The sequence below is a fragment of the Cinclus cinclus genome, chromosome 34 (genome assembly GCF_963662255.1).
Source record: "Cinclus cinclus chromosome 34, bCinCin1.1, whole genome shotgun sequence".
NCBI classification, from domain to species: domain Eukaryota; kingdom Metazoa; phylum Chordata; class Aves; order Passeriformes; family Cinclidae; genus Cinclus; species Cinclus cinclus.
Window position 1 is genome coordinate 1,079,493 of NC_085079.1, and position 27,313 is coordinate 1,106,805.

The window sequence follows — 27,313 nt, forward strand, 5'->3', positions numbered from 1 at the left end:
GGAGGCCCAAACGCGCCCTACAAAATGACATATGCCAAGTGGGCTCTTGAGTTTGGCTTCTTGGGGAAAAGTGCCTCCTTTCGGAGTCAACTTGCCTGCGGCCCATGCAGGGCTTTTGCCTACAAAAATTCCATAAGGACGAGGATTTCTCCCAGACCAAAGCTGCCCCCTCCTCCAAACCTGGCTGCCATCAGAGGCCCAAACGCGCCCTACAAAATGACATATGCCAAGTGGGCTCTTGAGTTTGGCTTCTTGGGGAAAAGTGCCTCCATTCGGAGTCAACTTGCCTGCGGCCCGTCCTGGGCTTTTGCCTACAAAAATTCCATAAGGACGAGGATTTCTCCCAGACCAAAGCTGCCCCCTCCTCCAAACCTGGCTGCCATCGGAGGCCCAAACGCGCCCTACAAAATGACATCTGCATTGTGGGTTCTTGAGTTTGGCTTCTTGGGGAAAAGTGCCTCCTTTCAAAGCCAACATGCCTAACTTGCCTGCAGCCCGTCCAGGGCTTTTGCCTACAAAAATTCCATAAGGACGAGGATTTCTCCCAGACCAAAGCTGCCCCCTCCTCCTAACCTGGCTGCCATCAGAGGCCCAAACGCGCCCTACAAAATGACATCTGCCAAGTGGGCTCTTGAGTTTGGCTTCTTGGGGAAAAGTGCCTCCTTTCGGAGTCAACTTGCCTGCGGCCCATGCAGGGCTTTTGCCTACAAAAATTCCATAAGGACGAGGATTTCTCCCAGACCAAAGCTGCCCCCTCCTCCAAACCTGGCTGCCATCGGAGGCCCAAACGCGCCCTACAAAATGACATATGCCAAGTGGGCTCTTGAGTTTGGCTTCTTGGGGAAAAGTGCCTCCTTTCGGAGTCAACTTGCCTGCGGCCCATGCAGGGCTTTTGCCTACAAAAATTCCATAAGGACGAGGATTTCTCCCAGACCAAAGCTGCCCCCTCCTCCAAACCTGGCTGCCATCAGAGGCCCAAACGCGCCCTACAAAATGACACCTGCCAAGTGGGCTCTTGAGTTTGGCTTCTTGGGGAAAAGTGCCTCCATTCGGAGTCAACTTGCCTGCGGCCCGTCCTGGGCTTTTGCCTACAAAAATTCCATAAGGACAAGGATTTCTCCCAGACCAAAGCTGCCCCCTCCTCCAAACCTGGCTGCCATCGGAGGCCCAAACGCGCCCTACAAAATGACATCTGCATTGTGGGCTCTTGAGTTTGGCTTCTTGGGGAAAAGTGCCTCCTTTCAAAGCCAACATGCCTAACTTGCCTGCAGCCCGTCCAGGGCTTTTGCCTACAAAAATTCCATAAGGACGAGGATTTCTCCCAGACCAAAGCTGCCCCCTCCTCCAAACCTGGCTGCCATCGGAGGCCCAAACGCGCCCTACAAAATGACATATGCCAAGTGGGCTCTTGAGTTTGGCTTCTTGGGGAAAAGTGCCTCCTTTCGGAGTCAACTTGCCTGCGTCCCATGCAGGGCTTTTGCCTACAAAAATTCCATAAGGACGAGGATTTCTCCCAGACCAAAGCTGCCCCCTCCTCCAAACCTGGCTGCCATCAGAGGCCCAAACGCGCCCTACAAAATGACATCTGCCAAGTGGGCTCTTGAGTTTGGCTTCTTGGGGAAAAGTGCCTCCATTCGGAGTCAACTTGCCTGCGGCCCGTCCTGGGCTTTTGCCTACAAAAATTCCATAAGGACGAGGATTTCTCCCAGACCAAAGCTGCCCCCTCCTCCTAACCTGGCTGCCATCGGAGGCCCAAACGCGCCCTACAAAATGACATCTGCATTGTGGGTTCTTGAGTTTGGCTTCTTGGGGAAAAGTGCCTCCTTTCAAAGCCAACATGCCTAACTTGCCTGCAGCCCGTCCAGGGCTTTTGCCTACAAAAATTCCATAAGGACGAGGATTTCTCCCAGACCAAAGCTGCCCCCTCCTCCTAACCTGGCTGCCATCAGAGGCCCAAATGCGCCCTACAAAATGACATCTGCCAAGTGGGCTCTTGAGTTTGGCTTCTTGGGGAAAAGTGCCTCCATTTGGAGTCAACTTGCCTGCAGCCCGTTCTGGGCTTTTGCCTACAAAAATTCCATAAGGACGAGGATTTCTCCCAGACCAAAGCTGCCCCCTCCTCCAAACCTGGCTGCCATCGGAGGCCCAAACGCGCCCTACAAAATGACATATGCCAAGTGGGCTCTTGAGTTTGGCTTCTTGGGGAAAAGTGCCTCCTTTCGGAGTCAACTTGCCTGCGGCCCATGCAGGGCTTTTGCCTACAGAAATTCCATAAGGACGAGGATTTCTCCCAGACCAAAGCTGCCCCCTCCTCCAAACCTGGCTGCCATCAGAGGCCCAAACGCGCCCTACAAAATGACACCTGCCAAGTGGGCTCTTGAGTTTGGCTTCTTGGGGATAAGTGCCTCCATTCGGAGTCAACTTGCCTGCGGCCCGTCCTGGGCTTTTGCCTACAAAAATTCCATAAGGACGAGGATTTCTCCCAGACCAAAGCTGCCCCCTCCTCCAAACCTGGCTGCCATCAGAGGCCCAAACGCGCCCTACAAAATGACATCTGCATTGTGGGTTCTTGAGTTTGGCTTCTTGGGGAAAAGTGCCTCCTTTCAAAGCCAACATGCCTAACTTGCCTGCAGCCCGTCCAGGGCTTTTGCCTACAAAAATTCCATAAGGACGAGGATTTCTCCCAGACCAAAGCTGCCCCCTCCTCCAAACCTGGCTGCCATCGGAGGCCCAAACGCGCCCTACAAAATGACACCTGCCAAGTGGGCTCTTGAGTTTGGCTTCTTGGGGAAAAGTGCCTCCTTTCGGAGTCAACTTGCCTGCGGCCCATGCAGGGCTTTTGCCTACAAAAATTCCATAAGGACGAGGATTTCTCCCAGACCAAAGCTGCCCCCTCCTCCAAACCTGGCTGCCATCGGAGGCCCAAAAGCGCCCTACAAAATGACACCTGCCAAGTGGGCTCTTGAGTTTGGCTTCTTGGGGAAAAGTGCCTCCTTTCAAAGCCAACATGCCTAACTTGCCTGCAGCCCGTCCAGGGCTTTTGCCTACAAAAATTCCATAAGGACGAGGATTTCTCCCAGACCAAAGCTGCCCCCTCCTCCTAACCTGGCTGCCATCAGAGGCCCAAACGCGCCCTACAAAATGACACCTGCCAAGTGGGCTCTTGAGTTTGGCTTCTTGGGGAAAAGTGCCTCCATTCGGAGTCAACTTGCCTGCAGCCCGTCCTGGGCTTTTGCCTACAAAAATTCCATAAGGACGAGGATTTCTCCCAGACCAAAGCTGCCCCCTCCTCCAAACCTGGCTGCCATCGGAGGCCCAAACGCGCCCTACAAAATGACATATGCCAAGTGGGCTCTTGAGTTTGGCTTCTTGGGGAAAAGTGCCTCCTTTCGGAGTCAACTTGCCTGCGGCCCATGCAGGGCTTTTGCCTACAAAAATTCCATAAGGACGAGGATTTCTCCCAGACCAAAGCTGCCCCCTCCTCCAAACCTGGCTGCCATCGGAGGCCCAAACGCGCCCTACAAAATGACATCTGCATTGTGGGTTCTTGAGTTTGGCTTCTTGGGGAAAAGTGCCTCCTTTCAAAGCCAACATGCCTAACTTGCCTGCGGCCCATCCTGGGCTTTTGCCTACAAAAATTCCATAAGGACGAGGATTTCTCCCAGACCAAAGCTGCCCCCTCCTCCTAACCTGGCTGCCATCAGAGGCCCAAACGCGCCCTACAAAATGACATCTGCCAAGTGGGCTCTTGAGTTTGGCTTCTTGGGGAAAAGTGCCTCCATTCGGAGTCAACTTGCCTGCAGCCCGTCCTGGGCTTTTGCCTACAAAAATTCCATAAGGACGAGGATTTCTCCCAGACCAAAGCTGCCCCCTCCTCCAAACCTGGCTGCCATCGGAGGCCCAAACGCGCCCTACAAAATGACATATGCCAAGTGGGCTCTTGAGTTTGGCTTCTTGGGGAAAAGTGCCTCCTTTCGGAGTCAACTTGCCTGCGGCCCATGCAGGGCTTTTGCCTACAAAAATTCCATAAGGACGAGGATTTCTCCCAGACCAAAGCTGCCCCCTCCTCCAAACCTGGCTGCCATCAGAGGCCCAAACGCGCCCTACAAAATGACACCTGCCAAGTGGGCTCTTGAGTTTGGCTTCTTGGGGAAAAGTGCCTCCATTCGGAGTCAACTTGCCTGCGGCCCGTCCTGGGCTTTTGCCTACAAAAATTCCATAAGGACGAGGATTTCTCCCAGACCAAAGCTGCCCCCTCCTCCAAACCTGGCTGCCATCGGAGGCCCAAACGCGCCCTACGAAATGACATCTGCATTGTGGGTTCATGAGTTTGGCTTCTTGTTGAAAAGTGCCTCCTTTCAAAGCCAACATGCCTAACTTGCCTGCAGCCCGTCCAGGGCTTTTGCCTACAAAAATTCCAGAAGGACGAGGATTTCTCCCAGACCAAAGCTGCCCCCTCCTGCTAACCTGGCTGCCATCAGAGGCCCAAACGCGCCCTACAAAATGACATCTGCCAAGTGGGCTCTTGAGTTTGGCTTCTTGGGGAAAAGTGCCTCCATTCGGAGTCAACTTGCCTGCAGCCCGTCCTGGGCTTTTGCCTACAAAAATTCCATAAGGACGAGGATTTCTCCCAGACCAAAGCTGCCCCCGCCTCCAAACCTGGCTGCCATCGGAGGCCCAAACGCGCCCTACAAAATGACACCTGCCAAGTGGGCTCTTGAGTTTGGCTTCTTGGGGAAAAGTGCCTCCTTTCGGAGTCAACTTGCCTGCGGCCCATGCAGGGCTTTTGCCTACAAAAATTCCATAAGGACGAGGATTTCTCCCAGACCAAAGCTGCCCCCTCCTCCAAACCTGGCTGCCATCAGAGGCCCAAACGCGCCCTACAAAATGACACCTGCCAAGTGGGCTCTTGAGTTTGGCTTCTTGGGGAAAAGTGCCTCCATTCGGAGTCAACTTGCCTGCGGCCCGTCCTGGGCTTTTGCCTACAAAAATTCCATAAGGACGAGGATTTCTCCCAGACCAAAGCTGCCCCCTCCTCCAAACCTGGCTGCCATCGGAGGCCCAAACGCGCCCTACAAAATGACATCTGCATTGTGGGTTCTTGAGTTTGGCTTCTTGGTGAAAAGTGCCTCCTTTCAAAGCCAACATGCCTAACTTGCCTGCAGCCCGTCCAGGGCTTTTGCCTACAAAAATTCCATAAGGACGAGGATTTCTCCCAGACCAAAGCTGCCCCCTCCTCCTAACCTGGCTGCCATCAGAGGCCCAAACGCGCCCTACAAAATGACATCTGCCAAGTGGGCTCTTGAGTTTGGCTTCTTGGGGAAAAGTGCCTCCATTCGGAGTCAACTTGCCTGCAGCCCGTCCTGGGCTTTTGCCTACAAAAATTCCATAAGGACGAGGATTTCTCCCAGACCAAAGCTGCCCCCTCCTCCAAACCTGGCTGCCATCGGAGGCCCAAACGCGCCCTACAAAATGACATATGCCAAGTGGGCCCTTGAGTTTGGCTTCTTGGGGAAAAGTGCCTCCTTTCGGAGTCAACTTGCCTGCGGCCCATGCAGGGCTTTTGCCTACAAAAATTCCATAAGGACGAGGATTTCTCCCAGACCAAAGCTGCCCCCTCCTCCAAACCTGGCTGCCATCAGAGGCCCAAACGCGCCCTACAAAATGACACCTGCCAAGTGGGCTCTTGAGTTTGGCTTCTTGGGGAAAAGTGCCTCCATTCGGAGTCAACTTGCCTGCGGCCCGTCCTGGGCTTTTGCCTACAAAAATTCCATAAGGACGAGGATTTCTCCCAGACCAAAGCTGCCCCCTCCTCCAAACCTGGCTGCCATCGGAGGCCCAAACGCGCCCTACAAAATGACATCTGCATTGTGGGTTCTTGAGTTTGGCTTCTTGGGGAAAAGTGCCTCCTTTCAAAGCCAACATGCCTAACTTGCCTGCAGCCCGTCCAGGGCTTTTGCCTACAAAAATTCCATAAGGACGAGGATTTCTCCCAGACCAAAGCTGCCCCCTCCTCCAAACCTGGCTGCCATCAGAGGCCCAAACGCGCCCTACAAAATGACATCTGCCAAGTGGGCTCTTGAGTTTGGCTTCTTGGGGAAAAGTGCCTCCATTCGGAGTCAACTTGCCTGCAGCCCGTCCTGGGCTTTTGCCTACAAAAATTCCATAAGGACGAGGATTTCTCCCAGACCAAAGCTGCCCCCTCCTCCTAACCTGGCTGCCATCAGAGGCCCAAACGCGCCCTACAAAATGACATCTGCCAAGTGGGCTCTTCAGTTTGGCTTCTTGGGGAAAAGTGCCTCCATTTGGAGTCAACTTGCCTGCAGCCCGTTCTGGGCTTTTGCCTACAAAAATTCCATAAGGACGAGGATTTCTCCCAGACCAAAGCTGCCCCCTCCTCCAAACCTGGCTGCCATCGGAGGCCCAAACGCGCCCTACAAAATGACACCTGCCAAGTGGGCTCTTGAGTTTGGCTTCTTGGGGAAAAGTGCCTCCTTTCGGAGTCAACTTGCCTGCGGCCCATGCAGGGCTTTTGCCTACAGAAATTCCATAAGGACGAGGATTTCTCCCAGACCAAAGCTGCCCCCTCCTCCAAACCTGGCTGCCATCAGAGGCCCAAACGCGCCCTACAAAATGACACCTGCCAAGTGGGCTCTTGAGTTTGGCTTCTTGGGGAAAAGTGCCTCCATTCGGAGTCAACTTGCCTGCGGCCCGTCCTGGGCTTTTGCCTACAAAAATTCCATAAGGACGAGGATTTCTCCCAGACCAAAGCTGCCCCCTCCTCCAAACCTGGCTGCCATCGGAGGCCCAAACGCGCCCTACAAAATGACATCTGCATTGTGGGTTCTTGAGTTTGGCTTCTTGGGGAAAAGTGCCTCCTTTCAAAGCCAACATGCCTAACTTGCCTGCAGCCCGTCCAGGGCTTTTGCCTACAAAAATTCCATAAGGACGAGGATTTCTCCCAGACCAAAGCTGCCCCCTCCTCCTAACCTGGCTGCCATCAGAGGCCCAAACGCGCCCTACAAAATGACATCTGCCAAGTGGGCTCTTGAGTTTGGCTTCTTGGGGAAAAGTGCCTCCATTCGGAGTCAACTTGCCTGCAGCCCGTCCTGGGCTTTTGCCTACAAAAATTCCATAAGGACGAGGATTTCTCCCAGACCAAAGCTGCCCCCTCCTCCAAACCTGGCTGCCATCGGAGGCCCAAACGCGCCCTACAAAATGACATATGCCAAGTGGGCTCTTGAGTTTGGCTTCTTGGGGAAAAGTGCCTCCTTTCGGAGTCAACTTGCCTGCGGCCCATGCAGGGCTTTTGCCTACAAAAATTCCATAAGGACGAGGATTTCTCCCAGACCAAAGCTGCCCCCTCCTCCTAACCTGGCTGCCATCGGAGGCCCAAACGCGACCTACAAAATGACATCTGCATTGTGGGTTCTTGAGTTTGGCTTCTTGGGGAAAAGTGCCTCCTTTCAAAGCCAACATGCCTAACTTGCCTGCAGCCCGTCCAGGGCTTTTGCCTACAAAAATTCCATAAGGACGAGGATTTCTCCCAGACCAAAGCTGCCCCCTCCTCCTAACCTGGCTGCCATCAGAGGCCCAAACGCGCCCTACAAAATGACATCTGCCAAGTGGGCTCTTGAGTTTGGCTTCTTGGGGAAAAGTGCCTCCATTTGGAGTCAACTTGCCTGCAGCCCGTTCTGGGCTTTTGCCTACAAAAATTCCATAAGGACGAGGATTTCTCCCAGACCAAAGCTGCCCCCTCCTCCAAACCTGGCTGCCATCGGAGGCCCAAACGCGCCCTACAAAATGACATATGCCAAGTGGGCTCTTGAGTTTGGCTTCTTGGGGAAAAGTGCCTCCTTTCGGAGTCAACTTGCCTGCGGCCCATGCAGGGCTTTTGCCTACAGAAATTCCATAAGGACGAGGATTTCTCCCAGACCAAAGCTGCCCCCTCCTCCAAACCTGGCTGCCATCAGAGGCCCAAACGCGCCCTACAAAATGACACCTGCCAAGTGGGCTCTTGAGTTTGGCTTCTTGGGGATAAGTGCCTCCATTCGGAGTCAACTTGCCTGCGGCCCGTCCTGGGCTTTTGCCTACAAAAATTCCATAAGGACGAGGATTTCTCCCAGACCAAAGCTGCCCCCTCCTCCAAACCTGGCTGCCATCAGAGGCCCAAACGCGCCCTACAAAATGACATCTGCATTGTGGGTTCTTGAGTTTGGCTTCTTGGGGAAAAGTGCCTCCTTTCAAAGCCAACATGCCTAACTTGCCTGCAGCCCGTCCAGGGCTTTTGCCTACAAAAATTCCATAAGGACGAGGATTTCTCCCAGACCAAAGCTGCCCCCTCCTCCTAACCTGGCTGCCATCAGAGGCCCAAACGCGCCCTACAAAATGACATCTGCCAAGTGGGCTCTTGAGTTTGGCTTCTTGGGGAAAAGTGCCTCCATTCGGAGTCAACTTGCCTGCAGCCCGTCCTGGGCTTTTGCCTACAAAAATTCCATAAGGACGAGGATTTCTCCCAGACCAAAGCTGCCCCCTCCTCCAAACCTGGCTGCCATCGGAGGCCCAAACGCGCCCTACAAAATGACATATGCCAAGTGGGCTCTTGAGTTTGGCTTCTTGGGGAAAAGTGCCTCCTTTCGGAGTCAACTTGCCTGCGGCCCATGCAGGGCTTTTGCCTACAGAAATTCCATAAGGACGAGGATTTCTCCCAGACCAAAGCTGCCCCCTCCTCCAAACCTGGCTGCCATCAGAGGCCCAAACGCGCCCTACAAAATGACATCTGCCAAGTGGGCTCTTGAGTTTGGCTTCTTGGGGAAAAGTGCCTCCATTCGGAGTCAACTTGCCTGCGGCCCGTCCTGGGCTTTTGCCTACAAAAATTCCATAAGGACGAGGATTTCTCCCAGACCAAAGCTGCCCCCTCCTCCAAACCTGGCTGCCATCGGAGGCCCAAACGCGCCCTACAAAATGACATCTGCATTGTGGGTTCTTGAGTTTGGCTTCTTGGGGAAAAGTGCCTCCTTTCAAAGCCAACATGCCTAACTTGCCTGCAGCCCGTCCTGGGCTTTTGCCTACAAAAATTCCATAAGGACGAGGATTTCTCCCAGACCAAAGCTGCCCCCTCCTCCTAACCTGGCTGCCATCAGAGGCCCAAACGCGCCCTACAAAATGACATCTGCCAAGTGGGCTCTTGAGTTTGGCTTGTTGGGGAAAAGTGCCTCCATTCGGAGTCAACTTGCCTGCAGCCCGTCCAGGGCTTTTGCCTACAAAAATTCCATAAGGACGAGGATTTCTCCCAGACCAAAGCTGCCCCCTCCTCCAAACCTGGCTGCCATCGGAGGCCCAAACGCGCCCTACAAAATGACATATGCCAAGTGGGCTCTTGAGTTTGGCTTCTTGGGGAAAAGTGCCTCCTTTCGGAGTCAACTTGCCTGCGGCCCATGCAGGGCTTTTGCCTACAAAAATTCCATAAGGACGAGGATTTCTCCCAGACCAAAGCTGCCCCCTCCTCCAAACCTGGCTGCCATCGGAGGCCCAAACGCGCCCTACAAAATGACATCTGCATTGTGGGTTCTTGAGTTTGGCTTCTTGGGGAAAAGTGCCTCCATTCGGAGTCAACTTGCCTGCGGCCCGTCCTGGGCTTTTGCCTACAAAAATTCCATAAGGACGAGGATTTCTCCCAGACCAAAGCTGCCCCCTCCTCCAAACCTGGCTGCCATCGGAGGCCCAAACGCGCCCTACAAAATGACATCTGCATTGTGGGTTCTTGAGTTTGGCTTCTTGGGGAAAAGTGCCTCCTTTCAAAGCCAACATGCCTAACTTGCCTGCAGCCCGTCCAGGGCTTTTGCCTACAAAAATTCCTTAAGGACGAGGATTTCTCCCAGACCAAAGCTGCCCCCTCCTCCTAACCTGGCTGCCATCAGAGGCCCAAACGCGCCCTACAAAATGACATCTGCCAAGTGGGCTCTTGAGTTTGGCTTCTTGGGGAAAAGTGCCTCCATTCGGAGTCAACTTGCCTGCAGCCCGTCCTGGGCTTTTGCCTACAAAAATTCCATAAGGACGAGGATTTCTCCCAGACCAAAGCTGCCCCCTCCTCCAAACCTGGCTGCCATCGGAGGCCCAAACGCGCCCTACAAAATGACATATGCCAAGTGGGCTCTTGAGTTTGGCTTCTTGGGGAAAAGTGCCTCCTTTCGGAGTCAACTTGCCTGCGGCCCATGCAGGGCTTTCGCCTACAAAAATTCCATAAGGACGAGGATTTCTCCCAGACCAAAGCTGCCCCCTCCTCCAAACCTGGCTGCCATCAGAGGCCCAAACGCGCCCTACAAAATGACACCTGCCAAGTGGGCTCTTGAGTTTGGCTTCTTGGGGAAAAGTGCCTCCATTCGGAGTCAACTTGCCTGCGGCCCGTCCTGGGCTTTTGCCTACAAAAATTCCATAAGGACGAGGATTTCTCCCAGACCAAAGCTGCCCCCTCCTCCAAACCTGGCTGCCATCGGAGGCCCAAACGCGCCCTACAAAATGACATCTGCATTGTGGGTTCTTGAGTTTGGCTTCTTGGGGAAAAGTGCCTCCTTTCAAAGCCAACATGCCTAACTTGCCTGCAGCCCGTCCAGGGCTTTTGCCTACAAAAATTCCATAAGGACGAGGATTTCTCCCAGACCAAAGCTGCCCCCTCCTGCTAACCTGGCTGCCATCAGAGGCCCAAACGCGCCCTAAAAAATGACATCTGCCAAGTGGGCTCTTGAGTTTGGCTTCTTGGGGAAAAGTGCCTCCATTCGGAGTCAACTTGCCTGCAGCCCGTCCTGGGCTTTTGCCTACAAAAATTCCATAAGGACGAGGATTTCTCCCAGACCAAAGCTGCCCCCTCCTCCAAACCTGGCTGCCATCGGAGGCCCAAACGCGCCCTACAAAATGACACCTGCCAAGTGGGCTCTTGAGTTTGGCTTCTTGGGGAAAAGTGCCTCCATTCGGAGTCAACTTGCCTGCGGCCCATGCAGGGCTTTTGCCTACAAAAATTCCATAAGGACGAGGATTTCTCCCAGACCAAAGCTGCCCCCTCCTCCAAACCTGGCTGCCATCAGAGGCCCAAACGCGCCCTACAAAATGACACCTGCCAAGTGGGCTCTTGAGTTTGGCTTCTTGGGGAAAAGTGCCTCCATTCGGAGTCAACTTGCCTGCGGCCCGTCCTGGGCTTTTGCCTACAAAAATTCCATAAGGACGAGGATTTCTCCCAGACCAAAGCTGCCCCCTCCTCCAAACCTGGCTGCCATCGGAGGCCCAAACGCGCCCTACAAAATGACATCTGCATTGTGGGTTCTTGAGTTTGGCTTCTTGGGGAAAAGTGCCTCCTTTCAAAGCCAACATGCCTAACTTGCCTGCAGCCCGTCCAGGGCTTTTGCCTACAAAAATTCCATAAGGACGAGGATTTCTCCCAGACCAAAGCTGCCCCCTCCTCCTAACCTGGCTGCCATCAGAGGCCCAAACGCGCCCTACAAAATGACATCTGCCAAGTGGGCTCTTGAGTTTGGCTTCTTGGGGAAAAGTGCCTCCTTTCAAAGCCAACATGCCTAACTTGCCTGCAGCCCGTCCAGGGCTTTTGCCTACAAAAATTCCATAAGGACGAGGATTTCTCCCAGACCAAAGCTGCCCCCTCCTCCTAACCTGGCTGCCATCAGAGGCCCAAACGCGCCCTACAAAATGACATCTGCCAAGTGGGCTCTTGAGTTTGGCTTCTTGGGGAAAAGTGCCTCCATTCGGAGTCAACTTGCCTGCAGCCCGTCCTGGGCTTTTGCCTACAAGAATTCCATAAGGACGAGGATTTCTCCCAGACCAAAGCTGCCCCCTCCTCCAAACCTGGCTGCCATCAGAGGCCCAAACGCGCCCTACAAAATGACACCTGCCAAGTGGGCTCTTGAGTTTGGCTTCTTGGGGAAAAGTGCCTCCATTCGGAGTCAACTTGCCTGCGGCCCGTCCTGGGCTTTTGCCTACAAAAATTCCATAAGGACGAGGATTTCTCCCAGACCAAAGCTGCCCCCTCCTCCAAACCTGGCTGCCATCGGAGGCCCAAATGCGCCCTACAAAATGACACCTGCCAAGTGGGCTCTTGAGTTTGGCTTCTTGGGGAAAAGTGCCTCCTTTCGGAGTCAACTTGCCTGCGGCCCATGCAGGGCTTTTGCCTACAAAAATTCCATAAGGACGAGGATTTCTCCCAGACCAAAGCTGCCCCCTCCTCCAAACCTGGCTGCCATCAGAGGCCCAAACGCGCCCTACAAAATGACACCTTCCAAGTGGGCTCTTGAGTTTGGCTTCTTGGGGAAAAGTGCCTCCATTCGGAGTCAACTTGCCTGCGGCCCGTCCTGGGCTTTTGCCTACAAAAATTCCATAAGGACGAGGAGTTCTCCCAGACCAAAGCTGCCCCCTCCTCCAAACCTGGCTGCCATCGGAGGCCCAAACGCGCCCTACAAAATGACATCTGCATTGTGGGTTCTTGAGTTTGGCTTCTTGGGGAAAAGTGCCTCCTTTCAAAGCCAACATGCCTAACTTGCCTGCAGCCCGTCCAGGGCTTTTGCCTACAAAAATTCCATAAGGACGAGGATTTCTCCCAGACCAAAGCTGCCCCCTCCTCCAAACCTGGCTGCCATCAGAGGCCCAAACGCGCCCTACAAAATGACACCTGCCTAGTGGGCTCTTGAGTTTGGCTTCTTGGGGAAAAGTGCCTCCATTCGGAGTCAACTTGCCTGCAGCCCGTCCTGGGCTTTTGCCTACAAAAATTCCATAAGGACGAGGATTTCTCCCAGACCAAAGCTGCCCCCTCCTCCAAACCTGGCTGCCATCGGAGGCCCAAACGCGCCCTACAAAATGACACCTGCCAAGTGGGCTCTTGAGTTTGGCTTCTTGGGGAAAAGTGCCTCCTTTCGGAGTCAACTTGCCTGCGGCCCATGCAGGGCTTTTGCCTACAAAAATTCCATAAGGACGAGGATTTCTCCCAGACCAAAGCTGCCCCCTCCTCCAAACCTGGCTGCCATCAGAGGCCCAAACGCGCCCTACAAAATGACATATGCCAAGTGGGCTCTTGAGTTTGGCTTCTTGGGGAAAAGTGCCTCCTTTCGGAGTCAACTTGCCTGCGGCCCATGCAGGGCTTTTGCCTACAAAAATTCCATAAGGACGAGGATTTCTCCCAGACCAAAGCTGCCCCCTCCTCCAAACCTGGCTGCCATCAGAGGCCCAAACGCGCCCTACAAAATGACATCTGCCAAGTGGGCTCTTGAGTTTGGCTTGTTGGGGAAAAGTGCCTCCATTCGGAGTCAACTTGCCTGCAGCCCGTCCTGGGCTTTTGCCTACAAAAATTCCATAAGGACGAGGATTTCTCCCAGACCAAAGCTGCCCCCTCCTCCAAACCTGGCTGCCATCGGAGGCCCAAACGCGCCCTACAAAATGACATATGCCAAGTGGGCTCTTGAGTTTGGCTTCTTGGGGAAAAGTGCCTCCTTTCGGAGTCAACTTGCCTGCGGCCCATGCAGGGCTTTTGCCTACAAAAATTCCATAAGGACGAGGATTTCTCCCAGACCAAAGCTGCCCCCTCCTCCTAACCTGGCTGCCATCAGAGGCCCAAACGCGCCCTACAAAATGACATCTGCCAAGTGGGCTCTTGAGTTTGGCTTGTTGGGGAAAAGTGCCTCCATTCGGAGTCAACTTGCCTGCAGCCCGTCCTGGGCTTTTGCCTACAAAAATTCCATAAGGACGAGGATTTCTCCCAGACCAAAGCTGCCCCCTCCTCCAAACCTGGCTGCCATCGGAGGCCCAAACGCGCCCTACAAAATGACATATGCCAAGTGGGCTCTTGAGTTTGGCTTCTTGGGGAAAAGTGCCTCCTTTCGGAGTCAACTTGCCTGCGGCCCATGCAGGGCTTTTGCCTACAAAAATTCCATAAGGACGAGGATTTCTCCCAGACCAAAGCTGCCCCCTCCTCCAAACCTGGCTGCCATCAGAGGCCCAAACGCGCCCTACAAAATGACACCTGCCAAGTGGGCTCTTGAGTTTGGCTTCTTGGGGAAAAGTGCCTCCATTCGGAGTCAACTTGCCTGCGGCCCATCCTGGGCTTTTGCCTACAAAAATTCCATAAGGACGAGGATTTCTCCCAGACCAAAGCTGCCCCCTCCTCCTAACCTGGCTGCCATCGGAGGCCCAAACGCGCCCTACAAAATGACATCTGCATTGTGGGTTCTTGAGTTTGGCTTCTTGCGGAAAAGTGCCTCCTTTCAAAGCCAACATGCCTAACTTGCCTGCAGCCCGTCCAGGGCTTTTGCCTACAAAAATTCCATAAGGACGAGGATTTCTCCCAGACCAAAGCTGCCCCCTCCTCCTAACCTGGCTGCCATCAGAGGCCCAAACGCGCCCTACAAAATGACATCTGCATTGTGGGCTCTTGAGTTTGGCTTCTTGGGGAAAAGTGCCTCCATTTGGAGTCAACTTGCCTGCAGCCCGTTCTGGGCTTTTGCCTACAAAAATTCCATAAGGACGAGGATTTCTCCCAGACCAAAGCTGCCCCCTCCTCCAAACCTGGCTGCCATCGGAGGCCCAAACGCGCCCTACAAAATGACATATGCCAAGTGGGCTCTTGAGTTTGGCTTCTTGGGGAAAAGTGCCTCCTTTCGGAGTCAACTTGCCTGCGGCCCATGCAGGGCTTTTGCCTACAGAAATTCCATAAGGACGAGGATTTCTCCCAGACCAAAGCTGCCCCCTCCTCCAAACCTGGCTGCCATCAGAGGCCCAAACGCGCCCTACAAAATGACACCTGCCAAGTGGGCTCTTGAGTTTGGCTTCTTGGGGAAAAGTGCCTCCATTCGGAGTCAACTTGCCTGCGGCCCGTCCTGGGCTTTTGCCTACAAAAATTCCATAAGGACGAGGATTTCTCCCAGACCAAAGCTGCCCCCTCCTCCTAACCTGGCTGCCATCAGAGGCCCAAACGCGCCCTACAAAATGACATCTGCCAAGTGGGCTCTTGAGTTTGGCTTCTTGGGGAAAAGTGCCTCCTTTCAAAGCCAACATGCCTAACTTGCCTGCAGCCCGTCCAGGGCTTTTGCCTACAAAAATTCCATAAGGACGAGGATTTCTCCCAGACCAAAGCTGCCCCCTCCTCCTAACCTGGCTGCCATCAGAGGCCCAAACGCGCCCTACAAAATGACATCTGCATTGTGGGTTCTTGAGTTTGGCTTCTTGGGGAAAAGTGCCTCCTTTCAAAGCCAACATGCCTAACTTGCCTGCAGCCCGTCCAGGGCTTTTGCCTACAAAAATTCCATAAGGACGAGGATTTCTCCCAGACCAAAGCTGCCCCCTCCTCCAAACCTGGCTGCCATCAGAGGCCCAAACGCGCCCTACAAAATGACACCTGCCAAGTGGGCTCTTGAGTTTGGCTTCTTGGGGAAAAGTGCCTCCATTCGGAGTCAACTTGCCTGCGGCCCGTCCTGGGCTTTTGCCTACAAAAATTCCATAAGGACGAGGATTTCTCCCAGACCAAAGCTGCCCCCTCCTCCAAACCTGGCTGCCATCGGAGGCCCAAATGCGCCCTACAAAATGACACCTGCCAAGTGGGCTCTTGAGTTTGGCTTCTTGGGGAAAAGTGCCTCCTTTCGGAGTCAACTTGCCTGCGGCCCATGCAGGGCTTTTGCCTACAGAAATTCCATAAGGACGAGGATTTCTCCCAGACCAAAGCTGCCCCCTCCTCCAAACCTGGCTGCCATCAGAGGCCCAAACGCGCCCTACAAAATGACACCTGCCAAGTGGGCTCTTGAGTTTGGCTTCTTGGGGAAAAGTGCCTCCATTCGGAGTCAACTTGCCTGCGGCCCGTCCTGGGCTTTTGCCTACAAAAATTCCATAAGGACGAGGATTTCTCCCAGACCAAAGCTGCCCCCTCCTCCAAACCTGGCTGCCATCGGAGGCCCAAACGCGCCCTACAAAATGACATCTGCATTGTGGGTTCTTGAGTTTGGCTTCTTGGGGAAAAGTGCCTCCTTTCAAAGCCAACATGCCTAACTTGCCTGCAGCGCGTCCAGGGCTTTTGCCTACAAAAATTCCATAAGGACGAGGATTTCTCCCAGACCAAAGCTGCCCCCTCCTCCAAACCTGGCTGCCATCAGAGGCCCAAACGCGCCCTACAAAATGACACCTGCCAAGTGGGCTCTTGAGTTTGGCTTCTTGGGGAAAAGTGCCTCCATTCGGAGTCAACTTGCCTGCAGCCCGTCCTGGGCTTTTGCCTACAAAAATTCCATAAGGACGAGGATTCCTCCCAGACCAAAGCTGCCCCCTCCTCCAAACCTGGCTGCCATCGGAGGCCCAAACGCGCCCTACAAAATGACACCTGCCAAGTGGGCTCTTGAGTTTGGCTTCTTGGGGAAAAGTGCCTCCATTCGGAGTCAACTTGCCTGCGGCCGGTCCTGGGCTTTTGCCTACAAAAATTCCATAAGGACGAGGATTTCTCCCAGACCAAAGCTGCCCCCTCCTCCTAACCTGGCTGCCATCGGAGGCCCAAACGCGCCCTACAAAATGACATCTGCATTGTGGGTTCTTGAGTTTGGCTTCTTGGGGAAAAGTGCCTCCTTTCAAAGCCAACATGCCTAACTTGCCTGCGGCCGGTCCAGGGCTTTTGCCTACAAAAATTCCATAAGGACGAGGATTTCTCCCAGACCAAAGCTGCCCCCTCCTCCTAACCTGGCTGCCATCAGAGGCCCAAACGCGCCCTACAAAACGACATCTGCCAAGTGGGCTCTTGAGTTTGGCTTCTTGGGGAAAAGTGCCTCCATTCGGAGTCAACTTGCCGGCAGCCCGTTCTGGGCTTTTGCCTACAAAAATTCCATAAGGACGAGGATTTCTCCCAGACCAAAGCTGCCCCCTCCTCCAAACCTGGCTGCCATCAGAGGCCCAAACGCGCCCTACAAAATGACATATGCCAAGTGGGCTCTTGAGTTTGGCTTCTTGGGGAAAAGTGCCTCCTTTCGGAGTCAACTTGCCTGCGGCCCGTCCTGGGCTTTTGCCTACAAAAATTCCATAAGGACGAGGATTTCTCCCAGACCAAAGCTGCCCCCTCCTCCAAACCTGGCTGCCATCGGAGGCCCAAACGCGCCCTACAAAATGACATCTGCATTGTGGGTTCTTGAGTTTGGCTTCTTGGGGAAAAGTGCCTCCTTTCAAAGCCAACATGCCTAACTTGCCTGCAGCCCGTCCAGGGCTTTTGCCTACAAAAATTCCATAAGGACGAGGATTTCTCCCAGACCAAAGCTGCCCCCTCCTCCTAACCTGGCTGCCATCAGAGGCCCAAACGCGCCCTACAAAATGACATCTGCCAAGTGGGCTCTTGAGTTTGGCTTCTTGGGGAAAAGTGCCTCCATTCGGAGTCAACTTGCCTGCAGCCCGTCCTGGGCTTTTGCCTACAAAAATTCCATAAGGACGAGGATTTCTCCCAGACCAAAGCTGCCCCCTCCTCCAAACCTGGCTGCCATCAGAGGCCCAAACGCGCCCTACAAAATGACATCTGCCAAGTGGGCTCTTGAGTTTGGCTTCTTGGGGAAAAGTGCCTCCATTCGGAGTCAACTTGCCTGCAGCCCGTCCTGGGCTTTTGCCTACAAAAATTCCATAAGGACGAGGATTTCTCCCAGACCAAAGCTGCCCCCTCCTCCAAACCTGGCTGCCATCAGAGGCCCAAACGCGCCCTACAAAATGACACCTGCCAAGTGGGCTCTTGAGTTTGGCTTCTTGGGGAAAAGTGCCTCCATTCGGAGTCAACTTGCCTGCGGCCCGTCCTGGGCTTTTGCCTACAAAAATTCCATAAGGACGAGGATTTCTCCCAGACCAAAGCTGCCCCCTCCTCCAAACCTGGCTGCCATCGGAGGCCCAAACGCGCCCTACAAAATGACACCTGCCAAGTGGGCTCTTGAGTTTGGCTTCTTGGGGAAAAGTGCCTCCTTTCAAAGCCAACATGCCTAACTTGCCTGCAGCCCGTCCAGGGCTTTTGCCCACAAAAATTCCATAAGGACGAGGATTTCTCCCAGAACAAAGCTGCCCCCTCCTCCTAACCTGGCTGCCATCAGAGGCCCAAACGCGCCCTACAAAATGACATCTGCCAAGTGGGCTCTTGAGTTTGGCTTCTTGGGGAAAAGTGCCTCCATTCGGAGTCAACTTGCCTGCAGCCCGTCCTGGGCTTTTGCCTACAAAAATTCCATAAGGACGAGGATTTCTCCCAGACCAAAGCTACCCCCTCCTCCAAACCTGGCTGCCATCGGAGGCCCAAACGCGCCCTACAAAATGACATATGCCAAGTGGGCTCTTGAGTTTGGCTTCTTGGGGAAAAGTGCCTCCTTTCGGAGTCAACATGCCTAACTTGGCTGCAGCCCGTCCAGGGCTTTTGCCTACAAAAATTCCATAAGGACGAGGATTTCTCCCAGACCAAAGCTGCCCCCTCCTCCTAACCTGGCTGCCATCAGAGGCCCAAACGCGCCCTACAAAATGACATCTGCCAAGTGGGCTCTTGAGTTTGGCTTCTTGGGGAAAAGTGCCTCCATTTGGAGTCAACTTGCCTGCAGCCCGTTCTGGGCTTTTGCCTACAAAAATTCCATAAGGACGAGGATTTCTCCCAGACCAAAGCTGCCCCCTCCTCCTAACCTGGCTGCCATCGGAGGCCCAAACGCGCCCTACAAAATGACATATGCCAAGTGGGCTCTTGAGTTTGGCTTCTTGGGGAAAAGTGCCTCCTTTCGGAGTCAACTTGCCTGCGGCCCATGCAGGGCTTTTGCCTACAAAAATTCCATAAGGACGAGGATTTCTCCCAGACCAAAGCTGCCCCCTCCTCCAAACCTGGCTGCCATCAGAGGCCCAAACGCGCCCTACAAAATGACACCTGCCAAGTGGGCTCTTGAGTTTGGCTTCTTGGGGAAAAGTGCCTCCATTCGGAGTCAACTTGCCTGCGGCCCGTCCTGGGCTTTTGCCTACAAAAATTCCATAAGGACGAGGATTTCTCCCAGACCAAAGCTGCCCCCTCCTCCAAACCTGGCTGCCATCAGAGGCCCAAACGCGCCCTACAAAATGACATCTGCATTGTGGGTTCTTGAGTTTGGCTTCTTGGGGAAAAGTGCCTCCTTTCAAAGCCAACATGCCTAACTTGCCTGCAGCCCGTCCAGGGCTTTTGCCTACAAAAATTCCATAAGGACGAGGATTTCTCCCAGACCAAAGCTGCCCCCTCCTCCTAACCTGGCTGCCATCAGAGGCCCAAACGCGCCCTACAAAATGACATCTGCCAAGTGGGCTCTTGAGTTTGGCTTCTTGGGGAAAAGTGCCTCCATTTGGAGTCAACTTGCCTGCAGCCCGTCCTGGGCTTTTGCCTACAAAAATTCCATAAGGACGAGGATTTCTCCCAGACCAAAGCTGCCCCCTCCTCCAAACCTGGCTGCCATCGGAGGCCCAAACGCGCCCTACAAAATGACATCTGCATTGTGGGTTCTTGAGTTTGGCTTCTTGGGGAAAAGTGCCTCCTTTCAAAGCCAACATGCCTAACTTGCCTGCAGCCCGTCCAGGGCTTTTGCCTACAAAAATTCCATAAGGACGAGGATTTCTCCCAGACCAAAGCTGCCCCCTCCTCCAAACCTGGCTGCCATCAGAGGCCCAAACGCGCCCTACAAAATGACACCTGCCAAGTGGGCTCTTGAGTTTGGCTTCTTGGGGAAAAGTGCCTCCATTCGGAGTCAACTTGCCTGCAGCCCGTCCTGGGCTTTTGCCTACAAAAATTCCATAAGGACGAGGATTTCTCCCAGACCAAAGCTGCCCCCTCCTCCAAACCTGGCTGCCATCGGAGGCCCAAACGCGCCCTACAAAATGACATCTGCCAAGTGGGCTCTTGAGTTTGGCTTCTTGGGGAAAAGTGCCTCCATTCGGAGTCAACTTGCCTGCGGCCCGTCCTGGGCTTTTGCCTACAAAAATTCCATAAGGACGAGGATTTCTCCCAGACCAAAGCTGCCCCCTCCTCCTAACCTGGCTGCCATCGGAGGCCCAAACGCGCCCTACAAAATGACATCTGCATTGTGGGTTCTTGAGTTTGGCTTCTTGGGGAAAAGTGCCTCCTTTCAAAGCCAACATGCCTAACTTGCCTGCGGCCGGTCCAGGGCTTTTGCCTACAAAAATTCCATAAGGACGAGGATTTCTCCCAGACCAAAGCTGCCCCCTCCTCCTAACCTGGCTGCCATCGGAGGCCCAAACGCGCCCTACAAAACGACATCTGCCAAGTGGGCTCTTGAGTTTGGCTTCTTGGGGAAAAGTGCCTCCATTCGGAGTCAACTTGCCTGCAGCCCGTTCTGGGCTTTTGCCTACAAAAATTCCATAAGGACGAGGATTTCTCCCAGACCAAAGCTGCCCCCTCCTCCAAACCTGGCTGCCATCAGAGGCCCAAATGCGCCCTACAAAATGACACCTGCCAAGTGGGCTCTTGAGTTTGGCTTCTTGGGGAAAAGTGCCTCCATTCGGAGTCAACTTGCCTGCGGCCCGTCCTGGGCTTTTGCCTACAAAAATTCCATAAAGACGAGGATTTCTCCCAGACCAAAGCTGCCCCCTCCTCCAAACCTGGCTGCCATCGGAGGCCCAAACGCGCCCTACAAAATGACATCTGCATTGTGGGTTCTTGAGTTTGGCTTCTTGGGGAAAAGTGCCTCCTTTTAAAGCCAACATGCCTAACTTGCCTGCAGCCCGTCCAGGGCTTTTGCCTACAAAAATTCCATAAGGACGAGGATTTCTCCCAGACCAAAGCTGCCCCCTCCTCCTAACCTGGCTGCCATCAGAGGCCCAAACGCGCCCTACAAAATGACATCTGCCAAGTGGGCTCTTGAGTTTGGCTTCTTGGGGAAAAGTGCCTCCATTCGGAGTCAACTTGCCTGCAGCCCGTCCTGGGCTTTTGCCTACAAAAATTCCATAAGGACGAGGATTTCTCCCAGACCAAAGCTGCCCCCTCCTCCAAACCTGGCTGCCATCGGAGGCCCAAACGCGCCCTACAAAATGACATATGCCAAGTGGGCTCTTGAGTTTGGCTTCTTGGGGAAAAGTGCCTCCTTTCGGAGTCAACTTGCCTGCGGCCCATGCAGGGCTTTTGCCTACAAAAATTCCATAAGGACGAGGATTTCTCCCAGACCAAAGCTGCCCCCTCCTCCAAACCTGGCTGCCATCAGAGGCCCAAACGCGCCCTACAAAATGACACCTGCCAAGTGGGCTCTTGAGTTTGGCTTCTTGGGGAAAAGTGCCTCCATTCGGAGTCAACTTGCCTGCGGCCCGTCCTGGGCTTTTGCCTACAAAAATTCCATAAGGACGAGGATTTCTCCCAGACCAAAGCTGCCCCCTCCTCCAAACCTGGCTGCCATCGGAGGCCCAAACGCGCCCTACAAAATGACATCTGCATTGTGGGTTCTTGAGTTTGGCTTCTTGGGGAAAAGTGCCTCCTTTCAAAGCCAACATGCCTAACTTGCCTGCAGCCCGTCCAGGGCTTTTGCCTACAAAAATTCCATAAGGACGAGGATTTCTCCCAGACCAAAGCTGCCCCCTCCTCCTAACCTGGCTGCCATCAGAGGCCCAAACGCGCCCTACAAAATGACATATGCCAAGTGGGCTCTTGAGTTTGGCTTCTTGGGGAAAAGTGCCTCCTTTCGGAGTCAACTTGCCTGCGGCCCATGCAGGGCTTTTGCCTACAAAAATTCCATAAGGACGAGGATTTCTCCCAGACCAAAGCTGCCCCCTCCTCCAAACCTGGCTGCCATCAGAGGCCCAAACGCGCCCTACAAAATGACACCTGCCAAGTGGGCTCTTGAGTTTGGCTTCTTGGGGAAAAGTGCCTCCATTCGGAGTCAACTTGCCTGCGGCCCGTCCTGGGCTTTTGCCTACAAAAATTCCATAAGGACGAGGATTTCTCCCAGACCAAAGCTGCCCCCTCCTCCAAACCTGGCTGCCATCGGAGGCCCAAACGCGCCCTACAAAATGACATCTGCATTGTGGGTTCTTGAGTTTGGCTTCTTGGGGAAAAGTGCCTCCTTTCAAAGCCAACATGCCTAACTTGCCTGCAGCCCGTCCAGGGCTTTTGCCTACAAAAATTCCATAAGGACGAGGATTTCTCCCAGACCAAAGCTGCCCCCTCCTCCTAACCTGGCTGCCATCAGAGGCCCAAACGCGCCCTACAAAATGACACCTGCCAAGTGGGCTCTTGAGTTTGGCTTCTTGGGGAAAAGTGCCTCCATTCGGAGTCAACTTGCCTGCAGCCCGTCCTGGGCTTTTGCCTACAAAAATTCCATAAGGACGAGGATTTCTCCCAGACCAAAGCTGCCCCCTCCTCCAAACCTGGCTGCCATCGGAGGCCCAAACGCGCCCTACAAAATGACATATGCCAAGTGGGCTCTTGAGTTTGGCTTCTTGGGGAAAAGTGCCTCCTTTCGGAGTCAACTTGCCTGCGGCCCATGCAGGGCTTTTGCCTACAAAAATTCCATAAGGACGAGGATTTCTCCCAGACCAAAGCTGCCCCCTCCTCCAAACCTGGCTGCCATCGGAGGCCCAAACGCGCCCTACAAAATGACACCTGCCAAGTGGGCTCTTGAGTTTGGCTTCTTGGGGAAAAGTGCCTCCATTCGGAGTCAACTTGCCTGCAGCCCGTCCTGGGCTTTTGCCTACAAAAATTCCATAAGGACGAGGATTTCTCCCAGACCAAAGCTGCCCCCTCCTCCAAACCTGGCTGCCATCGGAGGCCCAAACGCGCCCTACAAAATGACATCTGCATTGTGGGTTCTTGAGTTTGGCTTCTTGGGGAAAAGTGCCTCCTTTCAAAGCCAACATGCCTAACTTGCCTGCGGCCCATCCTGGGCTTTTGCCTACAAAAATTCCATAAGGACGAGGATTTCTCCCAGACCAAAGCTGCCCCCTCCTCCTAACCTGGCTGCCATCAGAGGCCCAAACGCGCCCTACAAAATGACATCTGCATTGTGGGTTCTTGAGTTTGGCTTCTTGGGGAAAAGTGCCTCCTTTCAAAGCCAACATGCCTAACTTGCCTGCAGCCCGTCCAGGGCTTTTGCCTACAAAAATTCCATAAGGACGAGGATTTCTCCCAGACCAAAGCTGCCCCCTCCTCCAAACCTGGCTGCCATCAGAGGCCCAAACGCGCCCTACAAAATGACACCTGCCAAGTGGGCTCTTGAGTTTGGCTTCTTGGGGAAAAGTGCCTCCATTCGGAGTCAACTTGCCTGCAGCCCGTCCTGGGCTTTTGCCTACAAAAATTCCATAAGGACGAGGATTTCTCCCAGACCAAAGCTGCCCCCTCCTCCAAACCTGGCTGCCATCGGAGGCCCAAACGCGCCCTACAAAATGACATATGCCAAGTGGGCTCTTGAGTTTGGCTTCTTGGGGAAAAGTGCCTCCATTCGGAGTCAACTTGCCTGCGGCCCGTCCTGGGCTTTTGCCTACAAAAATTCCATAAGGACGAGGATTTCTCCCAGACCAAAGCTGCCCCCTCCTCCTAACCTGGCTGCCATCGGAGGCCCAAACGCGCCCTACAAAATGACATCTGCATTGTGGGTTCTTGAGTTTGGCTTCTTGGGGAAAAGTGCCTCCTTTCAAAGCCAACATGCCTAACTTGCCTGCGGCCGGTCCAGGGCTTTTGCCTACAAAAATTCCATAAGGACGAGGATTTCTCCCAGACCAAAGCTGCCCCCTCCTTCTAACCTGGCTGCCATCAGAGGCCCAAACGCGCCCTACAAAACGACATCTGCCAAGTGGGCTCTTGAGTTTGGCTTCTTGGGGAAAAGTGCCTCCATTCGGAGTCAACTTGCCTGCAGCCCGTTCTGGGCTTTTGCCTACAAAAATTCCATAAGGACGAGGATTTCTCCCAGACCAAAGCTGCCCCCTCCTCCAAACCTGGCTGCCATCAGAGGCCCAAACGCGCCCTACAAAATGACATATGCCAAGTGGGCTCTTGAGTTTGGCTTCTTGGGGAAAAGTGCCTCCTTTCGGAGTCAACTTGCCTGCGGCCCGTCCTGGGCTTTTGCCTACAAAAATTCCATAAGGACGAGGATTTCTCCCAGACCAAAGCTGCCCCCTCCTCCAAACCTGGCTGCCATCGGAGGCCCAAACGCGCCCTACAAAATGACATCTGCATTGTGGGTTCTTGAGTTTGGCTTCTTGGGGAAAAGTGCCTCCTTTCAAAGCCAACATGCCTAACTTGCCTGCAGCCCGTCCAGGGCTTTTGCCTACAAAAATTCCATAAGGACGAGGATTTCTCCCAGACCAAAGCTGCCCCCTCCTCCTAACCTGGCTGCCATCAGAGGCCCAAACGCGCCCTACAAAATGACATCTGCCAAGTGGGCTCTTGAGTTTGGCTTCTTGGGGAAAAGTGCCTCCATTCGGAGTCAACTTGCCTGCAGCCCGTCCTGGGCTTTTGCCTACAAAAATTCCATAAGGACGAGGATTTCTCCCAGACCAAAGCTGCCCCCTCCTCCAAACCTGGCTGCCATCGGAGGCCCAAACGCGCCCTACAAAATGACATATGCCAAGTGGGCTCTTGAGTTTGGCTTCTTGGGGAAAAGTGCCTCCTTTCGGAGTCAACTTGCCTGCGGCCCATGCAGGGCTTTTGCCTACAAAAATTCCATAAGGACGAGGATTTCTCCCAGACCAAAGCTGCCCCCTCCTCCTAACCTGGCTGCCATCAGAGGCCCAAACGCGCCCTACAAAATGACACCTGCCAAGTGGGCTCTTGAGTTTGGCTTCTTGGGGAAAAGTGCCTCCATTCGGAGTCAACTTGCCTGCGGCCCGTCCTGGGCTTTTGCCTACAAAAATTCCATAAGGACGAGGATTTCTCCCAGACCAAAGCTGCCCCCTCCTCCAAACCTGGCTGCCATCGGAGGCCCAAACGCGCCCTACAAAATGACATCTGCATTGTGGGTTCTTGAGTTTGGCTTCTTGGGGAAAAGTGCCTCCTTTCAAAGCCAACATGCCTAACTTGCCTGCAGCCCGTCCAGGGCTTTTGCCTACAAAAATTCCATAAGGACGAGGATTTCTCCCAGACCAAAGCTGCCCCCTCCTCCTAACCTGGCTGCCATCAGAGGCCCAAACGCGCCCTACAAAATGACATCTGCCAAGTGGGCTCTTGAGTTTGGCTTCTTGGGGAAAAGTGCCTCCATTCGGAGTCAACTTGCCTGCAGCCCGTCCTGGGCTTTTGCCTACAAAAATTCCATAAGGACGAGGATTTCTCCCAGACCAAAGCTGCCCCCTCCTCCAAACCTGGCTGCCATCGGAGGCCCAAACGCGCCCTACAAAATGACATATGCCAAGTGGGCTCTTGAGTTTGGCTTCTTGGGGAAAAGTGCCTCCTTTCGGAGTCAACATGCCTAACTTGTCTGCAGCCCGTCCAGGGCTTTTGCCTACAAAAATTCCATAAGGACGAGGATTTCTCCCAGACCAAAGCTGCCCCCTCCTCCTAACCTGGCTGCCATCAGAGGCCCAAACGCGCCCTACAAAATGACATCTGCCAAGTGGGCTCTTGAGTTTGGCTTCTTGGGGAAAAGTGCCTCCATTCGGAGTCAACTTGCCTGCGGCCCGTTCTGGGCTTTTGCCTACAAAAATTCCATAAGGACGAGGATTTCTCCCAGACCAAAGCTGCCCCCTCCTCCAAACCTGGCTGCCATCGGAGGCCCAAACGCGCCCTACAAAATGACATATGCCAAGTGGGCTCTTGAGTTTGGCTTCTTGGGGAAAAGTGCCTCCTTTCGGAGTCAACTTGCCTGCGGCCCATGCAGGGCTTTTGCCTACAGAAATTCCATAAGGACGAGGATTTCTCCCAGACCAAAGCTGCCCCCTCCTCCAAACCTGGCTGCCATCAGAGGCCCAAACGCGCCCTACAAAATGACACCTGCCAAGTGGGCTCTTGAGTTTGGCTTCTTGGGGAAAAGTGCCTCCATTCGGAGTCAACTTGCCTGCAGCCCGTCCTGGGCTTTTGCCTACAAAAATTCCATAAGGACGAGGATTTCTCCCAGACCAAAGCTGCCCCCTCCTCCAAACCTGGCTGCCATCAGAGGCCCAAACGCGCCCTACAAAATGACATCTGCATTGTGGGTTCTTGAGTTTGGCTTCTTGGGGAAAAGTGCCTCCTTTCAAAGCCAACATGCCTAACTTGCCTGCAGCCCGTCCAGGGCTTTTGCCTACAAAAATTCCATAAGGACGAGGATTTCTCCCAGACCAAAGCTGCCCCCTCCTCCTAACCTGGCTGCCATCAGAGGCCCAAACGCGCCCTACAAAATGACATCTGCCAAGTGGGCTCTTGAGTTTGGCTTCTTGGGGAAAAGTGCCTCCATTCGGAGTCAACTTGCCTGCAGCCCGTCCTGGGCTTTTGCCTACAAAAATTCCATAAGGACGAGGATTTCTCCCAGACCAAAGCTGCCCCCTCCTCCAAACCTGGCTGCCATCGGAGGCCCAAACGCGCCCTACAAAATGACATCTGCATTGTGGGTTCTTGAGTTTGGCTTCTTGGGGAAAAGTGCCTCCTTTCAAAGCCAACATGCCTAACTTGCCTGCAGCCCGTCCAGGGCTTTTGCCTACAAAAATTCCATAAGGACGAGGATTTCTCCCAGACCAAAGCTGCCCCCTCCTCCAAACCTGGCTGCCATCGGAGGCCCAAACGCGCCCTACAAAATGACATATGCCAAGTGGGCTCTTGAGTTTGGCTTCTTGGGGAAAAGTGCCTCCATTTGGAGTCAACTTGCCTGCAGCCCGTTCTGGGCTTTTGCCTACAAAAATTCCATAAGGACGAGGATTTCTCCCAGACCAAAGCTGCCCCCTCCTCCAAACCTGGCTGCCATCGGAGGCCCAAACGCGCCCTACAAAATGACATATGCCAAGTGGGCTCTTGAGTTTGGCTTCTTGGGGAAAAGTGCCTCCTTTCGGAGTCAACTTGCCTGCGGCCCATGCAGGGCTTTTGCCTACAAAAATTCCATAAGGACGAGGATTTCTCCCAGACCAAAGCTGCCCCCTCCTCCAAACCTGGCTGCCATCGGAGGCCCAAACGCGCCCTACAAAATGACATATGCCAAGTGGGCTCTTGAGTTTGGCTTCTTGGGGAAAAGTGCCTCCTTTCGGAGTCAACTTGCCTGCGGCCCATGCAGGGCTTTTGCCTCCAAAAATTCCATAAGGACGAGGATTTCTCCCAGACCAAAGCTGCCCCCTCCTCCAAACCTGGCTGCCATCAGAGGCCCAAACGCGCCCTACAAAATGACACCTGCCAAGTGGGCTCTTGAGTTTGGCTTCTTGGGGAAAAGTG